Here is a 25,193-nt window from a genome sequence, read left to right as displayed (position 1 = left end):
CTAGGGTTGAGACCAATCAGACCAATCAGAAAATTCTATTTTCAACCCTTCATTTGCATGTGGGCTCGTCCAATCAAAAGATACCGGTCCTGATGGTTCATTTGCATCTGGCCAGAAGCCGGGCCAGCCTTTCCACAGGGCAGTCTAAGCCTGGGCCAGCCCAAGTGACTTTCTGCTGGGATGGCTTCTGGTGCATATCTGCACAAGAGAGAGCCCACCAGGCATCTGGGATGCTAACGACCCCCTTCATCCTCAAGGTCCCCAGCCCACTCTTGCCCTATGGAGCACACCTCTTTCCCACCTTCAATAAATTTATACATTTGCTATCTTGTCTGATTCTTTGTTGAGGACAGCAAGGACCTAGGGAGGAGCTCTGTGGACCCTGCATCCAGAACATTCCATGGGATGAGCTGGGCTTGGCCTCGTAGGGAGCCATGGGCTCTGCATCCTGGGATGCTCGGCTTCTGGGCAAGGACGAGGTGGCCTGAGTCACAGGCAGAGCTCACTTAAACCTAAATCCCTGGCCCATGCTGGGGCAGCTGGGGGCAAACTGCCTTCCCTGGTCACTAATCAAGTTGAAATGGGTGTGAACAGGCGGCTTTCCATGCACAGCAGGAAAGCAGCCACACTGGACGCCCGAGCCAGGTGTCTGCCTCAGAGCTTGAGCCACCAGTGGCTGCTCTTTGCAGCTGCCATGTGTATAAATCAGGCACCGGGAAGAAGGGGGAAGAGGTCCCATGCACAGTCCAGTCACATCCAGCCCTGCATGCACCGTGTCACGAAAGCTGCTTCTGGGCCGGGGGACTATGTGCCTGCCTCCACAGGAGGAAGCCGAGGCTCAGACTGGGCATCCGCTTAGCTTGGGACACTGAGCTATTAGGGTCCCAGGCCAAGAGCAGGCCCCAAACCATCCACTGCAAAGGCCAGGTGCCACCTTCAGCACCCACCCCAGGACATGCAGCTGCTCCTTGGTGGGTGTCCCTGAGCTCCAGCCATGCACCCAAGGGCAGGTTGGCACCTTTGCAAACGGCACAGACCAGAGGGTCTGGACACCCTCCTTACATCCCCGTCACAAGGAAGTACACAGACGCAGAACACACAGTGAGGCCTGGGTGATGATCACTGTTCCCTTCCGACGTCCCCTGCGGACCTGACCTCCGCAGTGCTGGTGCCCTGTGGGCCACTCAGCCGGGCACAGGCCTGGGCTGGCGCCCAGAGAGGCAGCAACCCCACCTCCCAGGTTACTGCCTCCTCCTTCCACCTTGGCAGCTGCAGGTGAAGAGACAAGATTAACATGTCTCCTGTCGCTGCTCTGAGGTTAACGACCGTCATAATCACCGTCCTAGTCAGTGGCCAATTATCCCTCGCAGGCCATTCTTTAAGGCAGATTACTTTCTATGCAACTTTACAGGGGATACTTCATTACCCAGCCTCAGAAACCCTGCGGGGTGGGCGGGCCCGCTGGAGCCTTGCTGGAGCTCCAGCAGGCTGGGCCGGGGAACCCTGCAGGGGGCGCCCATTGCCCCAGGACCACCATCTCTAGGACAGCAGAACCCTCCTCCTCCAGCTTTTCCAACAAGGAATGAAGAAGGACACACTGGATTCCCAAAGGCCAGCTACAGAAGCTGCTCGGCCAGGCACAACATGAGACGCCGCCCCTGTCCAAAGCTACCCCAAAAGGAAAGATGACTACGGCGGCACAGCCAGCAGGGCATCTCCAGAGCCTGGGTGGCAGCCCCAGGGCTGGGCTACCTCGAACAGCAAGCCTGGGGCAGCATGCCTTGCACAGGCTGCCTTAGAAAGATGGTCACTTGGGGCTGGCCAAATAGCTCAGCAGATTAAAGCTCCTGCAAGCAGGTGCAGGGGCCAGGGGTTCAATCTCCAGGCCTGCCGTGCTGGCCCCACCCCCAGGGCACCCTGAGACAGGGATTGAGAGTGGGCATGGTGGCGCACGCTGTAATCCCAGTACTTGGGAGGCTATAAACAGGAGAATCACTACGAGTCTGAGCTAACTCTGAGCTAGTGAGACCTGAACACCTTGTGGACCCTTCCCTAAAATACAGAAAAGAAAGAAAGATGGTCACTTGTCCCTTGCCTGCCTCCAGCCCTGAGGAAGGGCTCTGAATGTCAGAGTCGGCCTTCAGGCCCAGCCAGTGATGCTGACCAGGGCCACAGGGCCAGAGGCTCCTTGCATGGTGGGCCTGAGTCCCCTCTTCATCCCTACTTCACTCATCAGCCACCAAGAGCTGTGGCCCCTGTCCTGGCACTGGTATGGCTTGGCATGAAAGAACGAGGTCTTCCTAACCACCTCAGGACCCAGTGCAGCCCTGTACATGGAGGAGGGTGCTTCTGGACAACAGGTCGGGGTGCGCCCCTTGAGTGGCAGCTGGCCTTCTCCCCAGCTGGAGACTCAGGTGGCACAGGGGCTGTCCCCCACCCCCGCCTGTGCAGCTCTGCACGGGACCACGGGCGCAGCGTCTCAGGGTCCAGTTTGTGTGGGTCACAGCACCACCGCTACTCTTGGGCTGCTCAAGCCACCCCCATCTGCAGACAGACCGGGTCAGGGCAGCAGGGGAGGCTGGGCCTGTGCTCAGCCCGGCCTCAGGCTCCCTGGGCCTCCTACTTCAGACCCAGCCTTCAGGAGCCCTGATCCCAACCCAGGTGGGCAAGTCCAAGTAGGCTCCCGACTGCCCTCTTACAATGGACCCGCGTCCCCCACACCAGTTCGCTGAAGTCCTACCAGGAGCCGAACGCGGCTGTTTGGAGACAAGTGTTCACAGAGGAAATCAGACTAAAGAGTCTTTAGGGTACGCTTGTGTCCTTGTAAAGACGGGGCCTGGAGAGACACTCAGGAAGAGCAGCGAGGGTGAAATTGAGGGCGGGGTGACACATCTGCAAGCGGCGGGCCCCAGGACACCAGCAGCCTTAAGCTAGGGAGGGCGGGAGCCAAGACCTGCCCCATGGCTTCCCACAGCCAACACTGTGCCCACCTCCATCGCCAGAGCTGCGAGCAGCTGAGGAATGCTGTCATGCAGCCCTGGTTAACTGATGCAACCTCTGCCACCCCACAGTGGTCAGAAGTCCATGTCACTGGATGTGTGCTGGGGTCTTGGCACCTGCTCTGTCCATCAGCTGATGCCATTGTCCCCATGGTAACCCCTGCATCCCATCCTCATCAGGCCTGCGACTCAAACCCATGCCACACTCAAGGTGGCAGAGTCCCACAGCTCACTGCACAGGAAGCCCCTGGGTCAAGGGCAGCACAGGCCAGCCAGTTGTCCTGCCGACCTCCCGCAGAGCTCAGCCTGGGATGGCCCATGGGGCAGAGGCCTCAGCGGCCACGCCCTCCAGGAAGTGCCTTCCTCCAGCCTCCAGAGCTGACAGCAACCCTGGAACGGCTGTGTGCGTGGGCTGGAGGAGGAATCGTAACCAATTATGCAGCTGTCTGGTGTCCTGCCACCTGGGATTAATTAAATGGCTTCCAACAGTGATTGAGGCGCTGCATAAAATATTTTTAAAATTAATTTTTAAAGAATAAAAGAGCATGAACATTTTAGCGCTGGCTACCAGGTGGGAGTGAGGTCTTGGGGGCGGGACAGGAGACCTGTGGGTGGGAGTCCAGGGCCTGTTTTCCCACCAGGACAGAGGGACTTGGAGCAGCCTCAGCCAGCCGCTCGGTTCCGGTGAGGCAGACACCAGCAGCCTGGAACCATGTGCCTGGCCCTGCCTTGCAACCCGAACAGCTGCAGATGCTGAGTGCATCTGCCCGAGAGCGGAGGGCAGAACAGGGCTCGGCAGCCAGGGAAGAGCACGCGCGAGTGCACACACACGTGAGAACACGCGCACCCCAGCGCTCACAAGATCCGGGGAGGTGGGGCGGAGCGAGGCCACTCAGGGCACACACACCTTGCTGGGACCCACGTCTTCGCTGCACCTGGTGGCTGTTGCTCCCTTGGAAGGCCCACGTACAGCCCACCTTGCCGGCACCTGACCTCCCACAGCTCTTCCCACAAGCCTTGCCTCCTGCCATTTCCACTATCTGAAAACTCACGGTATTGAAACTGTAAAAAAGGTCATGTCCTCAGGATGGCCTCCTGTCCCCTCGGAACCCCACCCCCACAGCACTGCATTCCTGCCACCAGACAGCTACCGGTGAAATCATTCCCTTAGGTCTCTGTCCCCACTCCCCATTCCTGCACCTGTGCCTCCCGGCCACCGAGTGTTCTGCGCTTACCACATAGCCCAGCACAGAGCAACCTCTAATAAATCCTCAGGGATGAACGACAGCATGACCTGGGCTGGGACTGGGCTACCTCTGAGCCCCTACCCCAGCTCCTTATTCTGGAATCCTAGACTGGACACCTGCCCCAGGCCCTCAGGCAGGGGAGGTCCACAAAGACCAGGACTGACTGTAAAACCGACAGCTGTCCACCTCAGCCTCACCCCTCTGTGCAGCCAAGCTGTTTCCAAAGTGCCCAGTGTGTGTCCTGGCCTTCGATCTGTGCCAGCCGCACGTGACCTCATAACCATGGGGCCTGGGGAGTCACCGTCCCAAGTCCCAGGTCCCCAGTGAGAACAGGAGCTAGGAGCATCTTAGAGACGACTCCCCAGTCTCATAGCGCCCGACCCAGGTCCAAACTCATGTCGGTCCCCAGCTCAAGGGCCACAGCCTCTGCCTGCTCAGCCCTCGGCCCCTGGGCCAGTTCTGCCAGAAGCAACCCCTGGCCACCCAGCTTGGGGTTCAGAACAGCCTCTGGGGCACAACTGCTACTGGTCACTCTTGGTCCTCTGCAGAGACCCAGGAGGAACTCCCCAAGTCCCGGGGACGCTGATTCCATACTGTGTGCCTGGTCACATGGCCTCAAACCCCAGGGCTGGCAAGATACTGGGCACAGACGGCAACTCACAGTGGGAAGATTCATGCCACCCGCCCGCAGCCCAGCATCACCAACTCTCCTACTGTGTGCTGCTGCTGCCGCCATGCAACACAGCACGTGGCCTCCTAACCCACACCAGAGCGTCTGCAGAGAGCCAGGGCAAGCCTGGACTTCCAGAGGCTGGCGTCAGCCTCTTCTGGAACTCAGATCCAGGCAGCTGCCACCTGTCTGAGATTCTAGAATCCTCCTTCACCAGCTCCGCCACTATCACCTGTATGAGAAAGCCAGTGCTGCTCAGGGGCTTTAGGGAAGCTGCCAACCCTCTGCCGGACAGAGGGAGCAGGCGTGCTAGCCAGGCCCCCAGCAGGGGGCAGAGCTGAGCCACAAGCCATCTGCACCCGAGCCCCTCTGCAGCAGGGGCAGGGGCTAGGTCTGGTTGCCCAACCTAGAGACTTCCAGCCTCAGGACCAGGCGAAGGAAGGACAGGAAGCAGAGCCAGGAGGAGGGCCTGGCAGCAGGGTGGGCAGCCAGGAGGGAAGAGATGTGCACAGAGCTGAGGTCACGACGCCTGCGGGCTTGGGTGCTCCGTGAGTGTTTCAGTTTGCAAGGCGCTCCCTCCCCTGAACATTCCCGCATCCCCAAGGGAGGCTCCTGAACAAAACACTCTGTCTAGCTGTTGCTTTCCCAGACTAGGCAAGACCTGAACACAAAGACCAGCAGACACAGACCCGTCTGGCTGGAACTGGGAGCGCTCTCAGAATCCTAGCAGAAACTTGGATCCGACTGCGGCACCGCTGGCCAACTGCGGAGAGCTACGCAAGTCAGCTGGGGATGGAGACGCCCCCTCTGGAAACCCAGGCTCCCGCGGCTGCCAGCGTCAGGTCCAAACCCCTGCCCTGGTGGGTTTCACCTTGTCCGCTCCTCGGCTTGTTTTCCTCCCTCCGCAGCCCCCTCCAAATGTCCGGCTGCAGGGCTCTCAACTCACCTTCCTGTTCTCTCTGCCCAGAACCCTATCCCACCGCCCTACAGCCCAACTCCTATTCATCCTGGAGAGCCTGCTTCAACGTCACCTCCTCTGTGAAGCCTTCCAGGGCAGCTGGAAGAGCATATTCCTCTCTCCCTCCCCTCCTGTGTGTCAGGCACTTTATCCACAGCTCCAACACCACCAGATCCAAGTGGGCAGCTCTGGTCTGGATGCTGACACCGCCCACCCAAGACAGGAACCCTCGCTCCCTACCTGTCTGAGCTCCGGATGCATGTCTGCGATTTCCCCACAAACACAGGCTCAGCGGTGAGACCACCTACCCAGCTCCCACCCACAAACATTTACTGCACATCTGCTGCAGGCAGGGCCTGGGACACAGGGTGGTGCCTGGCCTGGAGGTTGGCGACCTGGGGCTTAAAGCCCCAGGCTGTGGAGTCTTCGGGCATCTGTCCAGGCCAGGGCAGGCAGGCAGGGAACCAGGATGCCCAGGGCTGCAGCAGGAAGGAGAGAGGAGCTCGGCTGGAACTGGGGGCTCTCTGGTGGTGGACACCCAACTCAGGCACACTCCACATGCATGGGATGGGCCTGCTACTGCCTTCCCCCCAGATGGCTCCTGTGTCCCCAGCAGCCCTGGTAAGCCCTGGTTGTCGCCCACAGACTAGGGAGCTGCAGGGGGCCTGGAGCTGGACAGAGCTCTGTCCTGTCTGTGCCTGGGGGGTCACAGCAAGGATGGAGGTGGAGGAGGGAGGTCCGAGACCAATTCCACTGTCCCCTGCCACCCCCTGCTGTCCCCTGCCTTGGGGGCACAGAGAGGGCCTCTCACCGTGAGGTCCAGGCCCAGACACAGCATCCTTGGAACCCAGCCTGGCAAAGAGAAATGTTTTGACAGAAAGAAACACTGTCCAAAAGATAGAACCTCATGTGAAAGGCATTCCGTGCGCCAGGCCTCTGATGGCTTTCATATGGCTGGAAAAGCCCCGCAGGGGCTAGAAATGATGGCCAGGAGCCCACTGTGGGGAGGCTGGGCTCCACTTGGCCCACCTGGGGGTGTCTGGCCCTGCAAGGACCCTGGACCTCGGTCTCCTCCTGGAGCCCCAGGACAGTCTGGGGAGGAATTTCTACCCAGACACGCAACTCTGCGAGCTGTAAATGCGCTGAACGCCCTGCCCACCTCACTAGGTGACTGAGCAGGCAGAGGGCACTCCAAGGTGGCAGCCTCTTTTGCTTCAGATCAAGGAAGAGACCCAGGGTGGGATGGGAACAGGCCATGAAATTAAGCCCTGCAGGCAGCAGGGCCCTGGGGGCTGGGGCAGGGGCAGATGGGGCAGCTGCCCTGGGGGCTGCCAGCCTCAGCCATCTCCCTGCTTCTGCTCTTCTGTGTCCTCAGCAACAGCCACACCCCTTTGAATAAGGACCCCAACACCTCTCCCTCCTGCATATTCCCCTAAAGCATGGATCTAACTAACACTTGGAAGTCAAGGCTGCTTGGACACAATTCTCCCCTTTTATGACCTAAGGTCTGCTCCAGAGCCAGTTGGGGACACAGCGCTAGGCCTTTCCTCTGCCTAGCTCCAGACCCCAGCCAAGGGCAACAAAGGGCACCCTGGGGAGTCTGAGCCTGGGGACGATGAGCCAGTCTGATTCCTCCACTGCCTCTGTCTAGGTCAGCGCCGTGTAGTGGCAACTGTGTTTGTCCCCCCAAGGTGGGCCGGCAAACATCCTGCTGGAAGGAAGCTCAGCTGGCCAGTCACAGGGCACAGAGGTGGCCTGCCTGGCTCTACCATGGCCCACAGGGCTGGCTGGTGTGAGAGCTTTCAGCTGGTGCTCCCAGGGACAGCAACCTCTGCCTGGAAAGCATCCACCCTCTGCAGCATCCTCTGTGGTGCCACTTCAGAGAAGGTGACTTCAGAATGACAGGGACTGTGTCCCCAGGCCACCACTTCAGTACCCTCAATGACCAGCATGTACTCTGAAGTCCCTAGGCATCAGCGTCATGGCATAGTCCTGAGCTCCAGAGGGAAGGCACTGTCCCTACAACAAGAACACAGGGCAGGCCTGGCACAGAGCAAGTGCTCAGCAAACTTGGGGTGTGTTTCCCTCTCCTCTGAGTACTGGCAGGCCTGTGGGGTATGCATGCTTTAATAAACCATACCCAGATCTCACCCTCGAAGGGCACCTCACATGTGGTGCCCAGCCCCACCCCTTCCCATGACGCCGCAGGCCTCTCGCATCCCCTCCTGGAAACTCAGCATCCCCATCTGCCACTGGGCTCCCGGCATCCAGGGGGCAGGGGCATGGGGGAGCTAACAGGGGTGAAGGGTTTAAGCCATTGCCCCTACCTCCCTCAGCCACCAGGGAGCTTGTTAGAAGCAGGCACTCGGGCTTCACCCTGCAACCCACTGAATCAGAACCAGCATTTAACAAGGTCCCAGGGGCTGCAGGCAGAACAGCTGCTGGGGAGGCCTTAGGGGACCTTGCCCTAAGCCGAATCCTCCCGGCCCCTCCTGCCCCCAGCCCTTCTCTCCGCCTGTGCTGGAGGCACGGTCACTTCTACCCAGTCCCACTTCCCTCACCCACATGTCCCACCACCCCAGCTTCACAAAGACACACACTGTAGGGTTCCAACCAGCAGCGAGGGCCTGACCCCACGGCACCCAGGGACCTTCTCCAGGCCTGGCCTGGGCTGCCCAGGGTCAGGTTACCCGAGCCTCATGCTGAGATGCACCCCACTGCTCTCAGCCCAAGAATGAGGCCAGGCTCCGCCCCAGGGCCAGTCCCCAACATGTCTGTCCCTCGCCACATTATCCTTCCTGTGCTGGCTGCCTCTGCCCCAGGGGGCCTCTAGCACAGGGGCCCAGTCATGCAGGACCAGAGAGACTTGGAGGACAGGAGTGAGGGAAGGTGGCAGGGAGGAACTGCTGGCAGAGGAGGGTGCAGGACTCAGTGTGGGCAGGCGAGGGGCCGGCTGGGGGGCTGGCACCTGCAGATTGGTGTGCCAAGTCATGTCCCCCAGGGCCTGAGACGGGACTGCATTTGGGAACAGGGCCTTTGCACATGGGTTCCAGTCACCACGAGGTCAGCTGCCCTAGGTCGGATGGCCCAAAAGTGCTTGGTGTCTGCACAATCAAGGAGTGAGCTGTGGGGACAGAGACACATGGAAGAGGCCATGTGAGGACAGGAATGAGGGGAGGATACAGCAGGAATGCCCCAATACCTGGAGAAGGCAGAATGGCCCAGGGGGTGGGGCTCAGTCTATGTGCCAGGCCTGTGCCAGGACCCTGCCTGTCCTGCAGGTCCCAGGGCCATGGCTCCTGCCGCAGCAGCCCCTAGACCTCAGCCAGCTCCTCATCCGGGGCATGGGTGGGAGCAGGGACAGGGAGAGCTAGCTGTGGCCAGGGCCCCAGCAAGGCAGCTGTGAACAGGAGCAGAGGCCAAGGGGATGCGGACTACGGAGGCCGGGGGGCAGGAAGGGCCGCTGCACCCTGACATCCCTGCCTACTCATCAGTGATGCCCTTCAGGAGCCAGGCCGTGCGGCTCCGTTCCAGCCCCTCCTGTCCCAGCCCAGCCCTCCCTGCCCTGGTATCCAGCACTTCCTGCCCCCAGCTGTGGCCTGTGGAAGCTCGGCTGGCTCTTGGTATGATGTCTCCAGCCCCTTGGGACGGGGACATCAATGAGGCTGTCCCCACCATGGGGTCCTAGCCCCAAGAGACTCTGATGCTGTGGGCTCAGCTAGGAAGGAATGGCTGCAGGATGGGGTGCTGGACGGTGGTCCCCAGCTCTAGCCCTGCAGCTGCCCCTAACCTGCTTCCTCAACAGAGTGGGGAGAGGCCCTCCCTGGGGGCTTCTGAATCAGCAAAGGCAGCACATGTGCCAGGCTTGCTCCCTGCTCCCCTGTGCCTCAGTTTCTCCTCTGTGAGCCCAAGTACAAGGAGTCATGGTTGATCACAGGTCCTGGAGATGTGGACCAGGTCCAGGGTGCATGCCCAAGCTGCCAGTGCCATCTATGCTGGGCAGAAGTGTCCACCACGGGAGGCCCAGGTCTCTCCACTTAGGGCTCCTGGTCTTTTTGCTTGGGGCTGTGCTTCATGTCCCACATAAAGAGTCACACCTGGGGCAGGGGGAGCCGTGGTGACCAGAAGGACACACAGGGTGACTGCAGGCATCTGGCTCCAAAGTTTCAGGGCCCAGGACTCAGGGATCCCCGGACAGAGTAGCCCAGGGCTACACCCCGTTTCCCAGCTCCAGTGCACAGTCAGAAACGTTACAGCACAAGGGCCCTGGCCCTGTGCAGAGTGAAGCAGGACAAGACGGCCCAGGGCAAAGCCCCAGGGCTCAGACTACAGGGAGACTTGAGGGCCACGCTGCCATCTGAGGAGCTGTACCTTGAGAGAGCTGCCCAAGGCAGTGGAACCATGACCACAGTGCCTGTTTGTTGTCACTGAAAGCTCTAAAAGGTTCACCATCAAGCCAGGCATGGTGGTGCACACCTGTCATCCCAGCACTTGGAGACTGAGGCAGGAGGATTGAGTTCAAGGCCAGCCTGGGCTACAAAATGAGTTCATGGCCAGCCTGAACTGCATAGCAAGATCCTATCTCAAAAAGGGGAAAAAAAAGTTTGCCTCACATGCACCCAGGGACAGCAGGCTCACTACCTCGAAGAGAAGCCCAGTGCATGCACGCCCCCAGAGACCCCCAGCACCCTGCACATGCGTCAAGCCAGTGGGTTGCCCAGAGTCTCCTTCCAGAGAGCACAGCGTGGGGTGCTTGCCTTAACCAGGCTCACTTACACACACCCCGGGCCCATCATGTGAAGGTAATCCAAGATGGCCCTGAGCCACACCCGGAGGGGCTCACTGTGGTCCTGCAGGTGGAGTAGGCGACCGGAGGGCCAGTGCTGGACTCACCCAGGCCTGACGCCCCCACCCTTTCCCGACCTCCTGTGCCTGCTCGTGTGTGTGATGTACCACCCGTATCCACCCTGAGGTACCAAGAGGGGCCAAGGGCAGCACGCCTTGTCTAGCACCACGCTTCACCCAGCATCACACTCAGTACCCCAGTGACAGCTCAGTCCTGGGCTCTGCAGTCTCCAAGGGGTGGGGACCAAATCTCTCCACCCAGGCCAACAGCTCTCCCAAGCCTAAATCAACCCAGGAGCGACACCAGCACGTGTGCCCAGCCACACCCTGCAGTACCACACAGGGGACGCTTGTGCAGCCTAGGAAGGTAACAAAGCGCTCTTGCACCTCTCGTCCAGGACAAGCTCTGTGTCTCCTCCACCCTCCCCAGAGCCCTGACTTAAGCCTGCCTTGAAAAGCAAGCAGAACTCAGCAGGGCGTGGTGGTGCACACCTGTGACCCCAGCACAATGGAGGCTGAGGCAGGAGAACCAAAGGTTTGAACCCAGCCTGGGCAACTTATGGAGACCTTGTCTCAAAATAAAAATAAAAATAAAGCTGGGAAAGTAGCTTAGTATGCAGGCCCTGGGTTCAATCCCCAGTACTGCAAAAGAAAAAGAAAAAAAAAGCAAACTGAACTCAAGCTTGGTTTGGGGGAAGGGGAGGGGACAGCTCCAGGAAAGAGGGTTACAGGTGTAGTGTGCTAGGCAAGGTGTCCAGAAGCCAGCCCGGGGGGCGGACATAAAGGGCAAGCCAAGGCACGTGGTCCTCGCCATCTGCTGTGATTCAAATCTGCTGGGAGAGTGAGCGCGGGAAGGAGTCACTGTCCTGCATCATCTCCTGATAGCTGGCCATGTGCAGCTGCCTCTCCCAGCCTCGGGGCACTGCGGGGTGCAGGGGGAGCTCCGGCTCCGCACATCACCTGCCCACTGCCAAGCTCTGGATTCCCACTTCCCTGCAGCTCCCTGGGCTCCTGCAGCCACCTGGCTGTCACCGCAGATGCCGGCCAGTGGGAAGGAAGCTGACCAAAGCCATCTTGCCAGGGCCTCCACCGAGGCAGCCTGGCTTAGGGGAAAGGGAACGGCTTTAGAGCCAGACTGCCTGGGTTTGAATCCCAGCCCCACCTCTACCTCAGCCTGCAGCCTTGGGAGGACCCAGGGAGCCTGGGTGGCAAGAGGGTCCTCGGCTAAGGTCAGTCACCTTGTATACTATGTCAAGAGCCCAGTCCTCCAAATGACAACACAGGCAAGTAGCATGCTGTGTCCAGCCCCTGGGAACTCTAAGGATGCCCATGTCCTCCTGGAGCCCTGAGAGAGGGCCCTCTGCTCCTGAGTCTCAGATGGGGAAACTGAGGCCCAGGGGAGCTCAGCCTTGGCAGAAAACCGGACACAACCCAGGAAGGGGTGGGAGATGGGGCTGATCCAGGTGGCACCCTGGCCCCTGGAAGTGGCCTTCAGTGCCAAGGGCAGGATTCCCAGGGGCTCCTGCCCCTCCTCTGGGTGGGGCACAGCAATCCCTCACGGGAGCATCCTAATCCTCCTGCTGTCCTTACTCTGCCTCCTCAGAGCAGCACATGGGTAAGTGTGAAGGGCATCCTCAAGGTCAAGGACACCCTCCCCAAGGTCAAGGACATTCCTCAACCCTCAGGCCAACTGTGCACCACTGCGTGGTTCGACCCCGGAGTCCACGGCTGCGGGTCCAGGCAAAGCTGTGCCTGTGCAGGGGCCAGCCGCCTCGTCGGCAGCGCCCAGGCCCAGCCAGCCTGCCCCCCGCTCTGCCTCCTAGCACACTCCCCCTCCACTTGCGTTTGCCCTTTTCCTACCACCATGTACCCTTTGCACTAATGCCTTGACCATTTGCTATTTTAGTGAAATACAAATACACATTTTAAGTAAGCCATTTAGAGTCGTTCTTGGAACTAGGCAGTTGTGAAAGCGGAAACAGTACTCCAGCTCGCTGCTGAGCGGTGGCTGTGACGACGCGCAAGCTGTAAGGGCATTTCCTCTTACGACCCCAGCCAACGTGGACGTACAGGAACGGCAAGCGTCAGGTATGCCAGGGGCCAAGAAAGCGGGGCGGGTCCGTCCTCAAGATATTCTCGGAGGTCAGGAACAGCCACGTCACAGCCTCTGGGAGGGAGGGGGCTGGGGACAGCGAAGGCCACCCCAGCCTGGGTGACAGAGCCCCGCATGCCCCAACCTCTCTGTACAGAGTGTCACATTAGGAAGTCAAAGCACACAACACAAACCCTACCCAGAAAGATCCATCTTGGAGGTTTGCCTGTGGAGGTTGGGCAGCCTCGAGCACAACCCTACCGCTTCCCATACACTCAGCCTCTCCACAGGTCTGTGGCCAGCAGTCCCGTAGTCAGCCACAGAGCCTGGTGGGGGTGACCCCTGCCAGGCCCATGTGACCTGTGACTGCAGGAAAGGCAGGCAGAGTGACAGGAAGCAGGGACTGACCTCGTGCCCACATGAGGACCCAGGACAGAGGTGGGCATGGCCGGCCGATGGCCCTTCTGGGTCCTTGCCACCCTCTGCCCCCACCCTCAGCTCTATGCAATGCCAGCTGTGTCCCTGAGGCCAGTGCCAGGTCTCCAGGGCCAGGCCACTCCATCAGGCAGCCTGCTCTCCGTGGGCTGAGGGCAGAGGCACCGTGAGCCTCAGGGCTGGGCAGACCAGGCCCACTTCCCATGGGCCCTCTGAGGCCAGTGCCACCATTTTCCCAGAGAACACACAAAGTTGGTGGAGACAGTGTCAGAAGCACATCCCACCATGCCAACCACCCACCCTTGGCCCCTCTTCCAGAAAGAATGCCAGACACTGCGCCCTGTGCCACGGGCGCCCGGTGCCCAGCTTGCACGATGCTCTCCCAGCTCCCAAATGCCACCACCCAGGGCCTTTGCCAGGTGCTCCCTCCCTGGACTGTCCTCCCCACCTGGCCTGATTTGGTGTCTAATGTCAGTGGTGTCACCGACCTGCAGCCCAGCATCTTTGCTCCTCACTCCGCTTTCCGTCCAGTGACACTCTGGCCCATCCACCAGAAAGCACGGAGCTGACGGACCTGCCCACCTCATACATCTGGGAGCACTGGCCCACGGGCAGGAAGTTCCTTTGGGCCAAGGCCACGTCCAGAATGCCGAGAGGGTCCCCGGCTCCTCCCATGGTTCCTGCCCCAGCCCGCTCTTCACCCTGACAGAATCCAGCCACCCGTGGACAACTGACAGAGTCACTCTGGCCAGCAGGGCAGAGTCAGGGAGCTCCACCCAGACCCAGAGGCCGAAGCGTGCAGTCGCGAGGATGTCTGCGTTTTCCAGTCCCTCGTGAGCCGCCGTCTGGCGCATGTCAGCTGTGGCTCCAGCCATCTGGCAACAAACTCAGAAAGCTGCGTCCTCAAAACAAAATATCAAGTGTGAGCCTGGCCTGCAGGTGACAGCGCACGCCACGGGTGGGTGAGGGGAAAGCGGGCCCCCTCCCGGTTCCCCTTCCTGCACATCAATCAAGGGCCTCCTCTCCCGGGATCCACCGTCCATCACTAAGCCCACATCTCCGCCTGTGCTCCCCACCAAGCTGTGCCCACAGGGAATCCAGAAGAGACCCTTCCCCGAGCCACCTTGGAGGAGTCTGCTTGCGGGAATCCAGCCTCCTGAAGCCTCCAGCAAAACTCCCCGAGGCTTGGCTTAACTCTCATCGGGTGGAAATCCCTCTGCAGGGCCTGTGGATACTTCCTTAGAGAGGACACCAGGGACACCACAGTAGCCATCCGCAGGGCCAGGCAGATGACAGAAAGGAAGGCCACGGGTGGGGCGAAGCACTGGTGAGCCACAGCCGCATGGAATGGCAAAGTGAAACCCACAGGCCCGGCCAGGCAGCCACTGCTCTGATCACGCCCATCGGTGACACGTGGTCATGTGGAGTCACCAGCAGTGCTGCACAGCACGTGGGTGTGTTTTTGTCTTAACTTGTACACTAAAACTTAATGAATGGGTGCAAAAAATAAATCCTCTTTGGTAACCCGGAGCTCATAGTTCGGTATGAGTTCGAGGCATTGAGGGAACGTTACTGTTAGGCGCAGCGGTACGGGCCCGGGGTCCTGGGATGCAAGGCCGAGGCAGCGCGTGACAGCCTGATACAGATTAGAACGGCGCTAACTTGCAAATTTTATTCCGAGACTAAAGTTAACATCAAGCGCAGGACATGAGCAAACTACAGACTTGATGCTCTAATTTTTATGCTGTGGCACATGAAGATAGCTTTTTTCTTAAAGGCTTCTGATTGAACATGAGGCTGGAGCTGAGGACGGTCTGGCTGTGCTGGGCCGTGTTTATTTAAATATAGCAAATAATGACACCAGATTAGAATTTCTACAGGTTTTCATTTAAAATACTATTCTTTGTTTTGTTATTTGTTTATGTATTTATGTATTTAAAGACAAGGTCTCACTACATAGCCCAGGCTGACCTCAAATTCACGGCTGTCCTCCTGCCTCAGCCTCCCAAGTGCTGGGATTATAGGCATGTACCACCACACCTGGTTCAAAAGCCAGAATGTGTAATTTGGCTGTTAAATACTAGAAAATGCCATTTTGACTAGGGGAGAGAAATCAGAGGAGCCAGTGTGGACCTGAGACCCACATGTGGCTCCACCAGGACCAGAAGCCCAGACACTGCGAGGCTGAGGGAGGCTGAGGCACCAGCCTGGGCCGGGCACCCTGCTCTCTGCACATCCGCTCAAGCCCATCAGCCTAAGTCAGGCAGTCACACGCTTCAAGCACCAAGCACACCCTGGGATCTGCTGAGCTGGACGCACGCAGATGTGACTGTGAAAACCTGAACTGTGGTTCATGCACAACCAAAAGGAACAGGCTGTGACAGGGGTGCATGGAGAGTGTCTCGGCCCTGGGGACCAAGCTGACGCTAAGGCAGGGGGCTACAAGGCCCCACCCGGGTGGCATCCAGGGAAGCTCAGCTGTAGGAATTCGGAACATGCAGGGCTGAGGAACAGGGGCGCCTGCTCTGTCTCGGTGGTGGTGCCGAGAAGACTGCACGAGCTCGCAGAAGCCAGTGTCCCTCACCTGAAACGTCTCCCAGGATGTAGGTTCCTCCTCCACAGACTGGGCAGAAGGAGCGCCCAGGCCTCGGGAGGGCTTGCAGGGGCAAAGCTTGATGATTCGGACTTGGACGCAGCCATCTGAATTAACTTCTCCATCCACCCCTCTGCCCAGCCTCAGGGTGGACGCAGAACGCATTCAGCACAGAGCATCAGAGGCCTGAGAGGTGACGCACGTGCCCCACACCCACAGTGGTGACCAGACAGCCACGTTTGTCTGACTGCACATGCAGCAAGCTGGTGCCAGGCCTTGGCACCAGGAACCTGCGGGTCCTGAGGGCAGGATGAATGCCGCTGTGCCCCAGTACCCAGCACCCTACCTCCACCTTGCCAGGAGCAGCATGCAGCCGGCAGCCGCTGCAGTGCAGGATCCTTCAGGTCACAGCCCCCAGCCTGCTGTCCCTGCCTGCTCACCTGTGCCTGCACCTCACCTGTCCAGCCCACTCCTCTGCACGGTCCTGTCCTAGGTACTTGTCACACTGTCAAATGAGTATTTCTCAGCGTCTCTGTGCCCTGCCTGCTCCCCTCACCCCATGGCTGGGCCACGGAGGCAGCGGCTTTAGGGCTCACTCAGCGCTGAGCAGCACGGCACTGGCACGCAGAATGCGCTCAAGAAATAACCATTGTACGAATGGCTGTGCTTGGACTCGTTAGCTGTCTGGGCTGACCCGGACAACTGGGCTGCGTACAGACAAAAGTCCAACTTCTGGAAGCTCCCAGGCCTGAAATATCAAAGTCAAGGATGGAAAGGTTAATCTCCCGCCAGGCAGAACTGGAGCGAAGCTGCCGCAGGAGGCCGGCACAAGGCACCCCGGACGGCCGTGACCTTTCGTCTCCAGCAAGAACAGCACCGACTCCAATTACCAGAGACAAGCGAGCCGTGTGCAGCCTTGCGTGTTTGCAGGCCTAACAACAAGCACCAGGACCACGCAGGGCCGAGGGCAGGGCTTCCCGGGCAGTCGAGGGCAGGAGGGGCTGGGCCAGTGGGACAGGCCCAGGCTGTACCCCAGGCCCCTCTGCTCCAGGCCCTGGCCACCCCACCTTGAGGCGAGAAAGGACTCTAAGTCTCTGGAAGTGGGGCACCAGTCACCCCAGACAAGGGACCCCCGACTGACCCCAGTTAGCTCTATCTCTTTTAAAGCCCTCTCCAAGCCACCTGTCACACACCTGTAATCTTAGCCCTGGGGAGACTGAGGCAGAGGACTGCTACGACTTTTCCTACATGTTGAGTTCAAAGCCAGCCTGAACTGCTTAGACAGACCCTATCTCAAAAAAACAAAACAAAAGAAACAGGGTGAGAGTTTGAAGGGCAGAGAAGGGAATGGGATAAAAGAAACAAGAAAGGCCATGTACAGGTGCAAATTCCCCATAACAAATGTGATCACTGTGTATATCTAAAATGTACCAAAAGAATTTTCCATTATGTAAAAAAATAAATAAATAAAAAATCAATAAAATTTTTTAACAGTCTGTCCCCGCACTCAGTCCACGCTAGGATCCTGGTCAGGACCTCTGGCGTGGACTGGGGGTCCACAGCTCCACTGCAGCACCGGGGCTCGTGTGCCAGGCCAGCTGCACACCGGGGTGGATGACTCCAAGGCCCCACTGTCTCAGAGCCACCTTTGCCTCCCACGGTGCTCCCAGGACTGCAAATGACATCCGTGACATCCACAGGTCACTTCCTGAGAGCTGGCATATAACCAAGGGGAAACCTGGGCCCCGCCAGATGGGGTATGAGGGGACAGACAGGCAAGAGGCGCTGCAGCCCACGCTGAAGAGGAAGGGCCGTTAGGGGTAATGGGGCAGGTGGCCTCTGTGGTCCCTGGGGAGGGTGACGGGGTCTCCACACAACCTCCTGAGCCAATTCCAGGATGAAAACAGAAGCCTGGATGTCCCAAGTCCTCTCCTTCAGAGGCTCAGGAGCTGAGGGGGTGCCCAAGTCTCCTGCCCCTCCCTGGGAGGCGGCAACACTCCTCTGATTCCTCCCCAGGGGCTGGGGAGCCACAGGGCCCCTCCAGGAACACGGTCAGAATGGGGAGCCGCAGAAGTCGGCCTTTCGGTCTGCATTCATCTCCGCAGAGACAGAACGCGCAGCACTCGCTCCCCCATAATTCACCCTGTCACGCTTAATAGCCAATAATAAGAGTTAACATTTTCTGAGCCAAGCACTTTACATCCCCGCTCTCGTAATCCGCGTACAGGCACAGGAAGGCGGCTGACTCACCCTGCTCCTGTGGCAAGGACAGCCAGCTCACCCGGGGCGCTCGCCAGGTGCTGCTGTAAGTCCTTCATTTACAGCTTCTCACTTGGGGCCGGGGAGATAGCTCCGCGGCATAAGCACCTGCCTGGCAAGCACAAGGTCCTGAGTTCAATTCCCGGTACTAAAAAAGAATGAAAAATAAATAGAGCTACTCATTTGCCCTAAACATTGGGTGCTGAACCCACCCTGGCATGGAGTAGATGTTCAATAGCGACTACTGAATGAAGTCCTTGCTGCCTTCATTCTTATGTCTCAGATACCCGCACCCCAGAGGACAGAGATGCTAAGCGAATGCTTGTTGTTTGGATGCGTGGATGTTTGAGTGGTAGAAGAAGAGAAAGAAGGGAGAAAGAAAGAAGATGGGGTCTAGGGAGGTAGCTCAGCGATCTAAGTGCCTGCCTGGCAATCACAAGGACCCGGGTCCGATCCCTGGCACTATGTACCATGCCAGCCCTGCACCATGCCGGCCACCAAAACCAGGGATGGTGGTGCACACCTGTAATCCCAGCACTGGGGAGGCTGAGACAGGAAGATCACTACGAGTCTAAGCTGCATAGATAGACGCTATATGAAATAAGTAAATAAATTTTTAAAATATTTTTTAAAAAAGAAAGATGGATGAATGGATGGATTGGATGGATGGATGGGTTAGATGGATTGGATGGATGGGTAATAGACAGATTGATGAATGGATAGATGGATGATCGATGGATGGGGAATGGATGGATAACTGGATAGATTGATGATGGATGTGGATGGATGGACGGGCAGGTAGATGGATGGGCCAGTGAGTAGACGGTGGCAAGTGGAGGGTAAATGGTAGGGTGGGTAGAGGCGCGCCAAGCCACTCCTCTATGCTGGGGAAGACAAAGAGATGGATACACAGAGCCTGCAGCAAGTGCTTGGGAGACAATCATGGACATAAATCACAGTTGGGATAGAAGCAGCTAAGGGGCCTAAGGAGGTGAGGGGAAGCTCTTCACAGACAAGAGGTGTCCCCTGAGGACAAAGGAAGACTTCAGAGAAGAGGTGAACTCTGGGAGATGCAGGGAAAGGGTCTCCCTGGGAGGAGACCAAGAGTCAATGATGGGATGGAGAAGGCCACATGCCACCTTGGAGTCAGCAGTGTCCCCACCCGACTCCTGCCCAACCCTGAGCTCCCCTGGGTCAAGGACTGTTATGCCCCTTTCTCCGCCACCCCAGCCCCAGCCTGGGCAGGAGGGCCTGTGCTACTGCCTAGACTGACCCAGAGGGCTGGGAGCTAGCTCGGTAGAATAAGCGCCTGCCTGGTAGACTGACCCCGGTCACGCTCATGGTGATGGACCGCAGCCTAGAAGGTGAGGAGTAGGAGCAGAAATGGGAATGAACACATATACTAGGCACCTTCTACACGCCAGGTGGCCAGCATGTGTGACCTCAGGGACCTTCAGTGACCCCTGCAAAGGGCCCATCACAGGCAGATGTGGAGAATCACCTGTCCCAGTCCCACAAACAGGGGCCACAGAGCCTGGCTTAAGCCTGGGGCAGCTAGCCCAAAGCCCCAGAGCTTCCACAGTGCGCAGGGGAGGGACAAGAGCCGGGGGCCCTAGGGCACCTGGTGCCTCACTGGGCTAGTGAGAAGTGACCGCAGCAAAGTCAATTTACGAGCTCTCTGGGGCCCTGTTCACTGTCTACCTAACATTTCTTAACGATTACTCAAGATGCATTAAGAAAATCCATCATTTTCTCTGCTGCAGAGAGGAGCTGTGTAAACTCCAGTGCACCCATCTCCCACCTGTTGCCTCCACCTTTGCCTGCCTGGTGCCACCCAGAGGTCACAGGAGCAAGGTCACCCTGCTGAGCCCCTCCAGACACAGGCAAGTGGATCTCAGCTGGCACCTGTCACCGCACAGGCCAGGCCAGGAAGAGAAGCTGATATGCTGCTGACGGCCTCAGTGTGGGGAGCTGAGGGCCTGGCCTCCCGGGGAGTTTCTGGAAGCTTCAAAATTCCAGCTGCCACCCCCATGGGTCCCCCAAATGGCCAGCAGCTGTTACAGGGTCTGAGCCACAGAAATCACTGTCACACTACCTCAGGGTCAGAAGTCCAAGATGACAGTGTCACCCGCAGATGGCTGGTGAGGACCACAGACGTGGCTTGCAGGTGGCCGTCAGGTCGCTGGCCCTCCCACTGCAGAGACACCACTGTTCTGTGTCTCTCCTTACCAAGGCCCCAGTCCCATCCCAAGGGGTCCAACGCCTGGGACACAGTCACCCCTGACACCATCCCACCAGGCATGAGGCCAGGACTCGGGCTGGGTCCTCAACATGTGAGTCCTGAGGACACGGCATTCAGGTCATGCCAAGGTCGAGGTCGGCAGGCAGTGAGCTCTCAGAGAAGCACAGCTGGTCTGGGTGATTGGCAATGTGGGGGACAGGGGACAGGGGACAGAACTCAGAAGTCTAGGGGCCTAGAAAGCCCACCAAGCCAGCATTAGAGATTCATTGGGTTGTGGTGGACTCAGGAGGCATCGAAAGGCCAGCTCTGAGGAGACAGGAACACTAGGTAGGAAGGTCCGCAGTGGGTCCATGCGCAGGGGCTTGGACTCATCCCACCACTCTGGGGAGCCCCTGGAGGGTTTAGAGCAGAGAGTGACACCAGCAGACCTGTCATTTAGACCAGCACTGCTGCAGGACCAGACAGGAAGAGCAGCACAGTGAAGCCAGGCCACCAAGTGAGCAGGCAAGAACACACAAATCCCCCAGGAGGCCAGGACCCCTATGCCCTTCCACAGGCAGCATGAGCCCATGGCCCATCTACATCCAGCCCAGCTGCCCCTCTTAACTCTGCTTCCCACTGACTCGCACGCCCTTCCCCAGGGCGTCCCTGGCCTGCCAGCATCTCAGCACCCCTCTGCATGCTAGAGGACACGTGCACAGAGCCACAGCCGGGCGTCTGCATGGCCCTCTTGAGGCCCATGTCCCCAGAGGTCCAGGGAGTCAGAAGGAGGGACTGTTCTCACTGCCTAGTATCCCTGGCCTGGTCTCAGTAGGTGCCCCCGATTCTCTGTACCTGGATGAATGACCACCAGGGACGCCCCCAACCAGCTGCTGAGTCCAGCCCTGCTTCTACCCTGGAGACCCCGCACCCGTCTGCTGTGCCAGGAGCCCTGTGGTGCCCAAGTGCATAGAACATGCGCCAGCTGGGACCTCGGAGCCACAGGGTGCTCATTCTGGTGGCCACAGCTCCCCCAGCTGCACAAGAGCCAGAGCTCAGCCACAAATAAGCGCCGTTCCTGTTGCAAACCAAATCGTTCACATGCAGAGGCGTTGGTGAGCTGAGACACCACTGTAGGTCATTTCAGCAACACAAAGCGGTGCTCCGGCTCTCCTCTGCGGTGAGCTCATCCTCATTAGCCCATCTCAGCAATGACCCTGTTTCTAAGTTAAGTCACACTCACATAAGGTCACCCGCCACTCAGCTATGAACTGGGGACACCTCGCACCCCATCCAGACTGACTCCAAACCCCACACTACCTTGTCCCCGGCACTGTTTCCTGAGCGAACACCATCCTGTAACTTTCCAGAAAAAACCACTCCCTCCTGGACAGTCCACACAGAAAACAGAGGCCTCCGCAGCGAGCGCCCATCGCAGCCCTGCCCGACGCCCTCCTTGCTGGCATTTGCCATCTGTGCCTCCCAGGCGGTGCTCGGGGGCACGCACATCACCTGCCAGGCCCCGAACCTCCAGGGCATCCCAGGACATGTGGTCGAGGGTCCTGGCCACAAAGAAGTTGTGCGTCTGTCCTCCTGCATGCGGAAGCACACCGCGTGCTCACCAGGCCACAGGCAGCGGCGAAGGGCAGCGGGCGGGCACTGGGGTGGTGTGTGGAGCCCTCCCTAGGAAACCTGGCGCACAGGTACCCACTGCCATGGCACAGGGCAGTGGCTCACAGCACAATCTGAAGCCCAGGAATTGGCCCCAGGCGCCTAGCCTGGGGCAGGCACAGCCAGAGAAGGAGGGGGCAGGAGAGAGAGGGCATGGGGGCCAAGGAAGAGGTGGCGGTCACTCATCTGCGCCCCAGGACAAAAGCACGCAGGGCATCCTAGCTTGGGGGCCAGACCCAGAACCAGTGGGCTAGAGTGGGAACTTCTCCAGGGGCCACCTGGGTGCCCACCGGTGCCTGCCTGGTGCTTGGCCCCAACCCGAAGGAGGACATGGACAGGGCGCTCCTCCTCCACGTTGAACGCGTGCGCTTCAGAGTACACCAACAACATGAAAACACAAGCCACAGGCCGGGACAAAACACTTGGATCACGTGTGTGATGAAGGACTTCCGGCTCACATAGGCAGGATCCAAAACACAGTAACAACAAGGAAAGCAAGAACTTAAAAAACAGACAAAGGATTCTAACCTTTCAATCAAGAAGAGCCAGGGATGGCAAGTTAGCGCCAAAAGTAGGTCCCCAGAGTCACTCATCTTCAGGGACATGCAAGGAAAACCCTAATAGGTCCCTCCACCCTCCCGAGAGTGGCTAAAGCGAAACCCGGACCCTGCCCAGGGTTAAGGAGGGTGTGCAGGAAGCTGAAGCCTTGTGCAATGCGGACGCCCATGTGCAAGGCATCCAGCATCCTCCTGATGATCTCCTCTCCCAGGCGGGCACCCACGAGAAGCAAAGATGGTGGTCCCCACACACACGCCAGGAGCGCCCGCCGACTTCACCTGAGGTCGCCCAGCCCTGGAACAGCGCGTCCCAGCCCAGGCACGGCAAGTGGAGAAGCAGAAAAGGCAGGAACTCTCAGTCGACCCATGTGACAACACAGATAAATGTCAAAGGGAGATGCCAGATGGGAAGAGGGTGTGCCTCGAGATCCCTCCAGTAAAGGCCCAGTGCCGGTGGTGACAGGCAGGGGCTGAGGCGAGGCAGGGCGCGCGGGGCTGAGGTGACAGGGAAGACCGGGCAATGCACAGTTCCACACTGTGGCGACATCGGCGCCGCTCAGCGCACAGTGTATGCGTGTGCTGTGTTTCCACGGAACCGTGGGAAGACTTCCAAAACCACACCTAAGGCTGGCACGTTGCTCGGGCCCATGGCAAGCACAAGTCCTTGAAACGCTCCACACCACATCCCAGACGCACAGGAGTGCGGTGTTCACAGCTTCCCCTCCACAGATCTGCCCAGGTTTCCTGATAAAAGTCTCCTTCTTCCGCTTAGTACCTTCACCAACTACGGCTGCAGGCTCAGAGCCAAGGCTGAGGACACACACACACACACACACACACACACCATTCCCTCAATATCTCTCTCTCTCCCTCTCTCCCTCCCTCCCTCTCTCTCTCTCCCTCTCTCCCTCACTGTCTCTCTCCCTCACCCTCCCTCTCTCCCTCTCTCCCTCTCCCTTTCCCCCTCTCCCTCCCTCTTTCCCTCCCTCTCCCTCTCTCCCTCCCTCTCCCAATCCCTCACTCTCTCTCTCTCTCATTCTCCCTCTCTCCCCCTCCCTCACTCTCTCCCTCTCCCTCACTCTCTCTCTCCCTCCTTCCCTCTCTCCCTCTCCCTCTCTCCCTCTCCCTCTTTCCCTCTCTCTCCCTCCCTCTCTCCCTCTCTCCCTCCCTCTCCATCTCTCTCCCTCTCTCACTCTTCCTCTTTCCCTCTCTCTCCCTCCTTCTCCCTCTCCTTCCCTCTCCCTCTCTCCCTCACTCTCTCTCTTTCCCTCACTCTCTCTCTCTCCCTCCCATCTCAGCCCTGCCAGCTCACACCTGTCTGCCTGTGATCCTGACCCCAGTAAGTGTGCAACAAGTTGGGCAGGTCTTGGGGTGCCATGGTTTGCTGTGTCTAGAATGGGAGGCATTGGGAATGGTCCCCTCAGTCAGCTTGTCCAGGGGTCCTCAAACTATAAAGTCTGCAAAAGCCCTTCATAGCAAGCAGGAACCACCTACAGGTGGCAGGGCCAGCTCACTGTCACTTCAAACATGGTGGACACAGAGCCTCCCCTCTGCTCCCCAGTGTGGACCAGAAGCCAGGCCCCTCCGCCCATGTCCCGCAGACACACAAGTGAGGAGGCCCTGGCCACTGAGCTCCCTCGGGGCAGGCTGGGCTGTGTGGGACCGCAGCAACTGCGAAGTCTGCAGGGGCCTGAGAAGGGCTCTGAAGCACTGGCCCTGTGCTGCTAGGGAAGCAGACCAGCGCCAAGCACCCCAAACTCCGCTGTCGCAGATGGCGCGCCATTTGCTAGGCAACGTTGGGAGAGACACGTAATGTCTCTGGGTTGCTTCAATGTTGGCATGAAGAAGAGAGAACCCTGGCAGGGCAGGGGATGCCACCGCACTGTCTACAGACACTGCCATGCACTGGCACCCAGGGCAACCAAGGACATCTCGGGCTGTGTGGACAGCTGCGCTGCAGTCCACGGTGTGTGGGCTCCCTGGGGAGGCAGGAGGAAGGCTCTAGGCGGGTCCCAGGTGGGATGCCCACAGTTTTACTCAGGGGCTGGGGTATGTGCCTTGTGTGCCCACACGGGCTGCTCCCTTCATTCACCAAGTTACCAAACTCACGCCTGCTGGGGGGCAGGTGAGGCTGGCCTTGTTCCTGAAGCCCAAGATGGGGTGGTTTCCAACAAAGTTCAACCTGGGCCTGGGCAGAAACACCAAGCCCAAGGGGTGGCCTCAGGCTCCCACAGCCTCAGGCAGCTGGCAGGACCCATCCCAGAGCCCCAGCTGCCCAAGGACCCAAGGAAGTGGGGCACAGGGGAAGCTACCCAGGAACACCCAAGGTTGCCAGGGGAGGTGGGAACAGAAGAGAGACAGCAAAGAGGGGGGGCCAAGGAGGCCGGTCAAATAGTTCAGCAGATTAAAGCACCTGCAAGCAGGTGCAGAGGCTGGGGGTTCAATCCCCAGGCCTGCCATGCCGGCCCCATCCCTGGAGTGCACTGAGATGGCAATTAAGACTGGGCATGGTGGAGCATGCCCATAATCCCAGCTCTTGGGAGGCTGTAAACAGGCAGATCACTACAAATCCAATCTAGTAATGAGAACCTTGAACACCCTGTAGGCCCTTCCCTAAAATACAAGAGAGAGAGAGAGAGAGAGAGA

At 58.9% G+C, this 25,193-nt stretch overlaps 1 protein-coding gene and 1 non-coding gene across 2 annotated transcripts in view; one reads left to right on the top strand and one right to left on the bottom strand.

The window, feature by feature from the left end:
* The window catches only part of Sorcs2 (sortilin related VPS10 domain containing receptor 2), a 350,334-nt gene that overhangs the window by 218,959 nt on the left and 106,182 nt on the right, over nucleotides 1-25,193 (bottom strand). The window lies entirely within an intron of this gene.
* LOC111812495 lies at nucleotides 14,692-14,817 on the top strand. The gene has a single exon (XR_002817991.1). It is a non-coding gene; the product is annotated as a small nucleolar RNA SNORA40 (small nucleolar RNA).

This window comes from Octodon degus, unplaced genomic scaffold (genome assembly GCF_000260255.1).
Source record: "Octodon degus isolate 3935 unplaced genomic scaffold, OctDeg1.0 scaffold00006, whole genome shotgun sequence".
Classification (NCBI taxonomy): Eukaryota; Metazoa; Chordata; class Mammalia; order Rodentia; family Octodontidae; genus Octodon; species Octodon degus.
Note: the sequence above shows the minus strand (reverse complement) of the source record. Positions and strands in the feature narration are given on the sequence as shown.